This window comes from Pollicipes pollicipes, unplaced genomic scaffold (assembly GCF_011947565.3).
Source record: "Pollicipes pollicipes isolate AB1234 unplaced genomic scaffold, Ppol_2.1 Scaffold_4881;HRSCAF=5763_pilon_pilon_pilon, whole genome shotgun sequence".
NCBI classification, from domain to species: Eukaryota; Metazoa; Arthropoda; class Thecostraca; order Pollicipedomorpha; family Pollicipedidae; genus Pollicipes; species Pollicipes pollicipes.
The window spans coordinates 37,175,448-37,184,577 of NW_023596576.1; the positions used below are offsets into that span (position 1 = coordinate 37,175,448).

The 9,130-nt window shown below is 47.7% G+C and overlaps 1 long non-coding RNA gene across 1 annotated transcript; it reads left to right on the forward strand.

Moving 5' to 3' along the window:
* The first annotated feature begins 127 nt into the window (after positions 1-127).
* Positions 128-6,067, forward strand: LOC119101833 (uncharacterized). The gene is made up of 3 exons (XR_005094619.1): positions 128-207; positions 4,930-5,000; positions 5,357-6,067. It is a non-coding gene; the product is annotated as an uncharacterized LOC119101833 (long non-coding RNA).
* The last annotated feature ends 3,063 nt before the right edge of the window (positions 6,068-9,130 follow it).

The following is a 9,130-nucleotide window of genomic DNA, read 5'->3' on the forward strand; positions in this document are numbered from 1 at the left end:
CGAGCTCTGACGAGGAGCTGATCCGTCGGCGGGAGGAGCGGCTGCTGATGCGCGAGCTGGGTCTGCCCAGCCGGGCTGAAGACGAGCGCGAGGAGGCGGACGGCCAGCTGGAGTACGCGTACCAGCAGGACCGCAGCCAGGCCGACGGCTGGGAGTCGGACCAGGAACGCTGGCAGAGCCGCAGAAACGCCCGCCGCGACGTCGAGAGTAGGTCACGGCGCGTCGGCCGCCGCCCCTCGACGTCCAGGGAGACGGTATTGTCTCCGACGTCCGGGAGATGGTGCCACCACCTCCGGATAACATCTCCGACGTCCGGGAGATGGTACCGCCACCTCCGACGTCCGGGGAAAAGGCGCCATCTCCGACGTCCGGGGGAGGATGCCACCACCTCCGACGTCCGGGGAGACAGCACAATCTCTGACTTTCGGGAGAGGATGCCATCAGCTCCGACATCCGAGGGACGGCACCACCTCCGACGTCCGGGAGATGGTACCACCACCTCAGACGTCCGGGGAGAAGGCACCATCTCCGACGTCTGGGGGAGGATGCTATCACCTCCGACGTCCGGGGAGACGGCACCATCTCTGACGTCCGGGAGAGGATGCCACCACCTTCGACATCCGGGGAGACGGCACCATCGGCGCTGCTATCCGCAGCTATATGTCAGCCAGGATGTGTTGGCTGGTGTACTGGATGATAGCTTTCTGTCTTCCACGGATGCATATAGATAAATATTTATTAGAATTCCAAAAATGCAAAATTGTTGCACATGAAAACATGGCTGTGGTGTGACATTTACTTCTTTACTGTGTTGATCCTACGAACACACTTTTTTGACCCCCTATGAGACGAACAAATAATCGCAGCATTTCATCCCAAGTAGGACACCATTAAGCAATGATGAGCGAGAGCAACTTTCAAACAGCACTGTAAACAAGAATTACTGTACAGTAAATTTCTGTACTTTAAGTGCCGCTGTCATAAACGTATTATACGCAGTAACGTAGTAAGTGGTTGGCGTGTAAGAATATCAAATGCAAAGTATCTTAAAAACGCAGCACGAGGGCACTATACAGCCTAAACAGCACTATATAACTGTAGCATTTTCACAACAATGGGCAAAATTACGACAAGACGTTAATTTCGTACAGATCGGTCGGCGTGAGAGCTACGCAATCGAATTTATGCTACAAAAATATTTCCCGCCAACGTCTACGGGAAATACTTGCACAGTCTATTTTATGCATTACATTTGTTCCACTGCAAAAGTTCACACACGGCACGTGTGTTACATTATAAAACTGATGCTTCAAAAATGCTTATGCCTCGGGAGTTCTCCCAGCAACAAGCTCTGCTTAGCTGGGTGGACTCCCTGGACATCCAGCTCAAAACCCAGCACAAAAATGACCAGGTAATTGCCCCCTCCGACTTGTGACTGTATAGCCCTTACTAACATGGGGAATTGAGTGGTTGTAGATTATTGGGCGGTTGTAGCGGGCTGTCATTAGCTGACTTTGGCTAATGACTACTTTAAGCCTTTTCATCTATGATTTTTTCCTACCTATCACGTGACACAATTCCTTCGGGTCTGCTCCACCTCCTCGCCTGTTTTTTTTTAACGTTTGTTTCATCTTCCTAGCTGGGAGTGCCGCGACTTGATTTTATGTTTTATGATTTTTGGTGTTGACGTACGGTTTACTGCGTCGCTGGGATTGAGGGAGGGGCACTCCTGGTTACCTGTTGTTGGGTAACGGCGTAGAAAAAAAAACGTGTGTCTTCTACAGCAAAGGCGTATGCAGCATTTAGTTACATGCGACTTTACTTCTGATTCAAAGTGATGAAGGTGACGTTGGTGCCATACGACCTATGGTGCCTGTAACTTGTGCCTGTTATTAAGTTTACTGAATAAATGTATTTAGTATCTAATTATAGGCGATATTACTTGTACAGTTCACATCTTTGCGCAGTGTTTGTTCTACACGATGCATGCTATACTTTACAGATTATACTGGTCATTACTCCTGCTCAAAGGTGCCTCCCCATACACAGGATATATAACGGCCGTCAACCATTTCCTTATTTCATTATATTTATCATCATCATATCATTGCTTACCGCAAAAACCTTTATATGCGGAACATTCCCTGTAATATAGGCCCCAGGAACAGCACAGGGCTCTCCGAGCAAGTGGGAAGAACCTGACACTAATTTGAAGGGCCCTGAGTAACCGAAAGTACCCCAGGAGGTTAACACGCGCTCGGGTGGGGCTGTCAAATTGACCCCCCCCCCCCCGAAGGTTTTTCAGAATGGTTTCTGAGCGGCGCGGCGTAGCCGCACTGGATCTTGCATAGCTGTAGACAATTGAATAGCGGATTGTTTGGTTTTCAAAAAATTGGATGTACCTTGTAAGGTCGCTGACCTATAGCAAGTCAAGGTCAGACCATAACTTCAGCAGTCGATTTCTAGGGAATCGTTCAATCTAATGCAACAACGGAGTGTTAGGCGGAGCCATATGTCTCTGAAATGCTTTCTTAGAAAACACAAATATTGAATGAGCACATAACGTTGATCTAGGTCAGGTATAAAAGTCAGACCAAGGTCAAAACCAATCTGTTTTGTTACTCAAGGGCCTGCTGTATGGGATAGTTTCTGGTGCTCATTTCGAATTTATTGATAGCAGAAACCACATTTTACATCTTCCATTGACTTCTCAAAGGTCAGAACAGGTCATTGACCTAAAGTGGCCCAGGTCAACATTTTGTTTTTAGAAACATGCTGCCTGGCATAATTTTTGTCGCTTATTCAAATGCAAAACACAGAGCAGTCTTGTATGGTCTTGTTCACTATGACCTTCAAAAGATCAAACAAGTCACTGACTTTAAATGAGCACGTGACCTTTCGCTTAACAGTTATCTAGGTTCTGGGGCCACTTTGGAGACAACCTGAAATTTGATCTTGTTTGACCTTATTTGACCCGAAGGTCATGACCTAGGAACCTCAAACCTTAACCTAAGTGAGTTCACGTACAGGTCAACACACACAGGGCACCGAAAGGCCATTACAGATCGTTGAAGCGCATCATTTCATGTTCAACTGCTCTTGTGCATTTGCCGTGTGCTTGGAGGGCCCTGCGCTCTGGCCGGGGCCCTATGCGTTCACCAGCTGGGGCACTCCCGATCGTTTAAGGTCCATCATACAGTCTTGGGTTCTTCTCGCTTGCTCTGAGAACCCTACACTCTTGATGGAAGTCTCTTTGTTGACTTGCCTCGTCATCCTTGATCGCTCAGGTGTTGTCCCTATTGGTCTTGGTTTCCCCCACTTTATCGGAGGGCCTACGCCGTTGAGTTGGGCCTAAATGTTTATCGACCGGCGCACTCTTGATCGCTTTGAGACCTTTAGAATTGATTGTGGCCTCTTCCAATGAAGTGAGAACGGCCCCAATCTGTTGCTGAAACCCTCACATGTGCTTGTGAGCGACAGGGTGTTTTGCCTGCCCGTGTGTCAGGGCCTGGCTGTATCTATTCAGGTACAAAAGTCTGAAGTCTTAACGATAACGATTTGCCTTAACAACATAGCCTTTATGAAGCGGTTGGGTGTGTTCTGATCATTTTTACCCGCCATTGCCAGAGATGATTTTACGCCCCAACCGACGGCGCATGTTATTTCCGTCGGTTATTGAACGCGTGACACTTCTTAAACTTAAGCTTCACGTTCTTAGCATGTTTTGAATAAAGAATAACTTGAAATCCCTCATTACAGAAAAACCAAAAACTTTGCATCAGGCATCAGCCATCAGCTGATCACATCAGTTAGCCGACTAGCCGCTGGAGGCTGGCGAGGCCTAAATGACCTTGGAATCAAGACTCGTGCTTGGTTGTGATAACTTTGGCAGTAAACGTATGCTTATGTTACCAAAAATCCTCCCCAATACGTAGCCTCGAAATGACCGCATCCACCATGACCTGGAGAAAACGAACGCCCCCCCCCCCCCATGCATGTGCATTCGTACCTCGAAGAATTGCTGGATTTGCCGCTGGCTTAGACACGTGTACACGTTTAGAATTATATCTCTCTCACCTTGGCGTATTAAAATATGGCACAGAACACACCAAAGCAACCTTTTGAGCACGTTACCACAGTGCAGAACCTTTGGTTTATCGCCATTAAAACCGAGGCTTAATTCTGTGACGATATTACTTGTGTTGACAAATCAAAGCATGTATGTAAGCCCGAATTCACGGCCAGCCCTTGCTGTTCCCAAAGCCATAGGCTCTACACTGGAGGAGACCGTAGTGAACGATTTTGTGTTTCTATAGCTTTGGCCGGCCCGACCACTTTTCATTTAGACTTTTCCTACGATCGGTTCATTGCGACTTTTTTGCGATCGACTGTTACCAAATGAACTTCTTGTTGTGACTTGGCTCAGCAGTATGCAGATCCAACCATTATAAAGTGTTATTTGCATATTATACTTACTTGTCACTATTTGAAGAGGTCTTTTGTGGGACAAAACTGTCGACCAATTAGAGAAGAAAAGAGAAAAAAAGCCAAAAAGAAAACCACAGAAGAGAAAGTATGTTAATAAGATAGATAATTTTAAGACGAAACTATTCTACAACAAACATGTTGTCACTTGCAAAGACTTACCTGAAAGTGAGGCTATTCTTTAACCAAGTACGCGCATACATATATCTATTGAAGCACACCAATTTGCCTCTGGCGGCCAAGTCGTGACTAAGCCAGATCTCAGTTTTAGAGATTACTGTGTTTACATTATATATATATATATATATATATATATATATATATATATATATATATATATATATATATATATGAATAATCCACTGGCTGATATAAACGTAAGATGACGGCCATATTTCTGGAACAAACGCATGGCTCATTAAAATGGGACGAACTGATTCACAGAGCAAATGGCGGATGGCGGAGCCACCATGGATATGCTGCAAAGCGATGAGGAAGAAGAGGAAGATGAAGAGGTAAATGCGGTCGGATTGCTCTTATGTGACCACGTTTCAAGTTGCTCATGCCCGTTCTCGAAGTAATCAATTAATGAAGCTATCGATTAGCTTGTTAATGGGGGCCCGGCAACTACTGGCGTGGGATTGTTTACATGCTCTCCTTCCTGAGGTTGAGGTAGAAATATTTCATCCACGATTTCGTGAGTTACTCCCGTGCTGGATATCTTGGAGACTGGCATGCGGTTTGTTTTACGTTATACAATCGCACGATGATGCTGTTGGTAATCGCCTTCAGTGGCGACATATTTGGCTGAGGGTCGGGTCAGTAGAAACTACGGCATTTGGTCGAGTTCACTATTCTGATCTGCCCTCAGGCGGACGAGGTCATTGACACGTTCCATCCGGACGACCTCAATGATGCTGACGATGAAGAGGAAGATGATGCGGACGGGGAAACGGACGAGATCGCCAAACTGCTGCCGCTGCCTCGGAAGACGGCGAACACCGCGCAGGACGCTACTAAGCCGACACCGCCAGGCCCGCACCTCGTCTGAACAGGCTGAACAACTGGCCCCGAGCTAACAGCGACGGGACCTCCCGGCACTGACAGAGCTGGTCGGGCGAGAAGCCAGCTGTGGCCTGATCATGTGGGCTAGGATTTAAAGGCGGACAAGTACCATGAGGACGTGCTAGTCCGAACGTGATCCAAACCAATCGAAGAAAACATATTGAACCGGCCTTGTACTGAGGTCCACCACGGTCATTACTTCACCAACCGATCGGGCGGACGGCGGTGGCGAACAGACAGCAGGCTGCGCTGAGGCTTAGCAGCATGCTGAACAAGTTAGCAGCACCTGACTTCAGACAGCATGTCCCACTCCCTTTAAACGCGTGATTGCAGGCTGATCACGAAGTGGAACTGAGCTTCGAAGTGGATTTATCAAACCTTAGGACTCTCATAGACTCTAACCATCTTTTTGGCGTGTTGGCTTCAGTCCATTATTGTCCGGTTCTTTGCAGTTTCATTGTGCACGTTGTTTGTGGCTTGCATTTAATGTGGACCGCGCGTGGCCGATGATTCCAAATGTAGGTTCACTGAATGTTTGCAAACTTACGTGGGCGTGAACAGCTTATGCACTGTAGCCCCCGTGAGCAGTCTTCATTGTTGTATCACTCATCTTATACAATACACAAACGCAAGGTATGCATTCATATGAAGGTCACCTTGTCGTCTCATTATGCATTCGATGCTGCGTGGGATTAACTGACCAGTATGACTCCTCGCGTGCCTCGCGATCTGAGTGATCCGCCAGCGTTAGATAATGCGCCGTCACGGGGTCAACCCAACAAAATGAAAGCCTTCGAACGAAAACAATGCTCTGTTGTCAGCGGATGGCCCTACAGCAGTGATAAGTGTTGAGACCGTATGCGTTTGACAGTGTTCTCAAATGCAAGTGGTCGCGCCCTCCGCTCGTGATTATGGACATCTGCCAAAGGTTGCCTTATGTTCGTACCACGCTGCCGGCGTGGTCCAGCTGACGTGCTCAGTAATGCGCTATGAAAGGGTCACGACGCAGAGTGAGCCTGAATTTGCAAAGTTGCGGCATTCCAGTAAAACCTTTATTGCCGTGGCGAACAGGTGCGACCGAGTGCATTTTTAAACAGTGCTGCATGGGTATCAGCTGGCACCTCAAACGCTGCTCCGACTCGGGGCCACTTGCCGCCACAGGACCCCTGCTAAGTATTTTAGTCCCCAACCGACACAGGTCTCATTGTCTCATTGTCTCAGTTACCCCGAACATTGCAAATCGCGGATCCCGGTCTCGCTTCTGCTTGGGAAACATGTCTCAAGGGCTTAAATGGCCGTGAAGCCGACTGTTTGCACGACTAAATGTGCAAATTGACAATTCACCTATTGAAGATAAAAGAGAAATCAAATAACTTAGTGTGCTTATTAAAGAAAACCCCTTAAATTCACCCGTAACCTTGATTTTGTTGCAGTCATGCTAAGTAGAAATGTTGGAATAATAAGTAGGATAAGGTACTTCATTGATAAAACAACGTCACAGCTACTTGATAACACTTAAATTCTTCCTTGTTTAAATTACTGCCGTTCGATTTGGGGTGCAAATTATGCTTCTCAACTAGATCGGTTAGTAATTTTGGAAAAAAGGCTGTGGGTCTGATAGAAAACGTGTCCCCTCCACAAAGCTCCGAACCAATCTTTAAACGATACAAAATTTTGAAATTACCGGGTAACGCTAAATCACAACGTTACCTGTAATGTACAAAGTACTGTCTTCACAGCTTCCTGCATCATTTGATTTAATATGCAGTCCTACGCATTAAATTAAATGGATATGAAGCGAGCAAAAAATTAAGACCAACCTTTCTCTAATCGTAATTATAGATTATTTGCAACATTTTGCCTCAGCCCTAAGCTGAGGAACAACATAATGGTTTTATATTTTCCAAGAATAACTGATATATCCGCATCAAAAACCATCGTTAAGAACACCACGAGCAAGTCTTTTGTGAAGACATATTGACGTAACCAACATATTTGAAGATTTTTGCCATTTTTTGCACCACACGTATGTAACTCACTTCATATTCAACCTCCTTCATGTTCTGTAATCACGTTCTGATAAAGTTATATTCATGCACTTGTACCCAAATTCATGGCGCTGGCTCCAGGAGTTTTCCCAGCAACAAGCTGAGCTCAGCTTGGTGGACTCCCTGGACATCAAACTCAAAATCCGGCACGAAAATGACAGGTTAATTGCCCGTCCGACTTGTGTGACTGTACCTAGCACTGTGAATGAGTGGTTGCAGCTTATTGGATGGTTCTAACGGGCTGTCATTAGCTGACTTTGGCTATGGCTACTTTAAGCCTCCTCATCTATGATCTGTCCTTGCCTATTGCACAACACAATTACTGCCGGGCCTGCACCACCTCTTTGCCTGCTCCTTTATGTTTGTTTCCTCTTCCTAGCTGGGAGTGCCGCGACTTGATTTTATGCATTCTGGTGTTAACGCACGGCTTATTGCGTCGCTGAGATAGAGGGATGAGTACTCCTGGTTACCTGTTCTTGGGTAACGGTAAGGTCGGTCGTTCGGTTTTCGTGGTATCTGATCGACTTAGATACCCGCATTTTCTCAGGGGTTCCTCAAACGGTGCAGGAGGACCTCTGACTGATGTTTCGGGTCACGACCATATGGACAGCGATTTTGTCTGTGACCTAAAGCTAGTACTTCGGGCGCTTCTGCTCTTCAACCAGGCCTTTGATCGTAGGTTCCGGAGGCTCGCTCGGGCCCTTCTTCGGGCGTCATCGAACGCTTCTCTTTGTCGCCTTAGGACCCTTGCAATCACAGGACCCTCTGTTAGGCGCTGTGGACCCCTGACAGATACAAGGCCCCGACAGGTGTAAATCATTAGCCTCGGCTTTATACCTGATGGGAATGGGGCTGTCAGACCCATTTCGACACGGAGCCGATTGTGCGATAGTGATGGCACCTGCCCGACATGTCGGCCAATACCGACTCAGGGGGCCTCCGATCGGTTGGAAAGGGCCATCTGACCGATATTTGAGGGTCCATGTTCGCAAGCCGGGGCCCCTGAATGTCGACCAGCCACTTATGCCCTTAGACCCTCCAATCGCGTCCTTGATCGTCGGACCCAGTTGGCCCTCTAGGCTCTTCGGGCCTCCTCGAACACTGCCTCTTGCCAACTGGGGGTCCCTTGACAACACAGGACCCGTTTTAGGCACTGTGTGGTCCCGAGCAATGCAAATAATTGGCTTCGGCTTTGCCCCTGCTTGGGAAATGGGCGCTTAGGCCCATACCGCCACGGAGCTGACTGCGCGCTCCCGGTGGTGTCTGATCGAAATATGGGTCCTTATCAACTCAGTGGGCCCTTGGGACCCCATGGAACCTAAGGGGGCGGGCACGTGCCACTTGTACCCCTGTCTGAGCTGCTGATTTGTATGAGAATTTCCGATGTTCCGGCTGCTCCGCAACGTTACACCTACGGCCAGCGGCCGCACTGCATTGAAATATTGGCACCAGTGACGTAACCGCCCGTTGCAGAGCGGATGAAAACCCAACTTATATCAAAGCGTATGCACTGCACCTCCTTGCGCTTCACG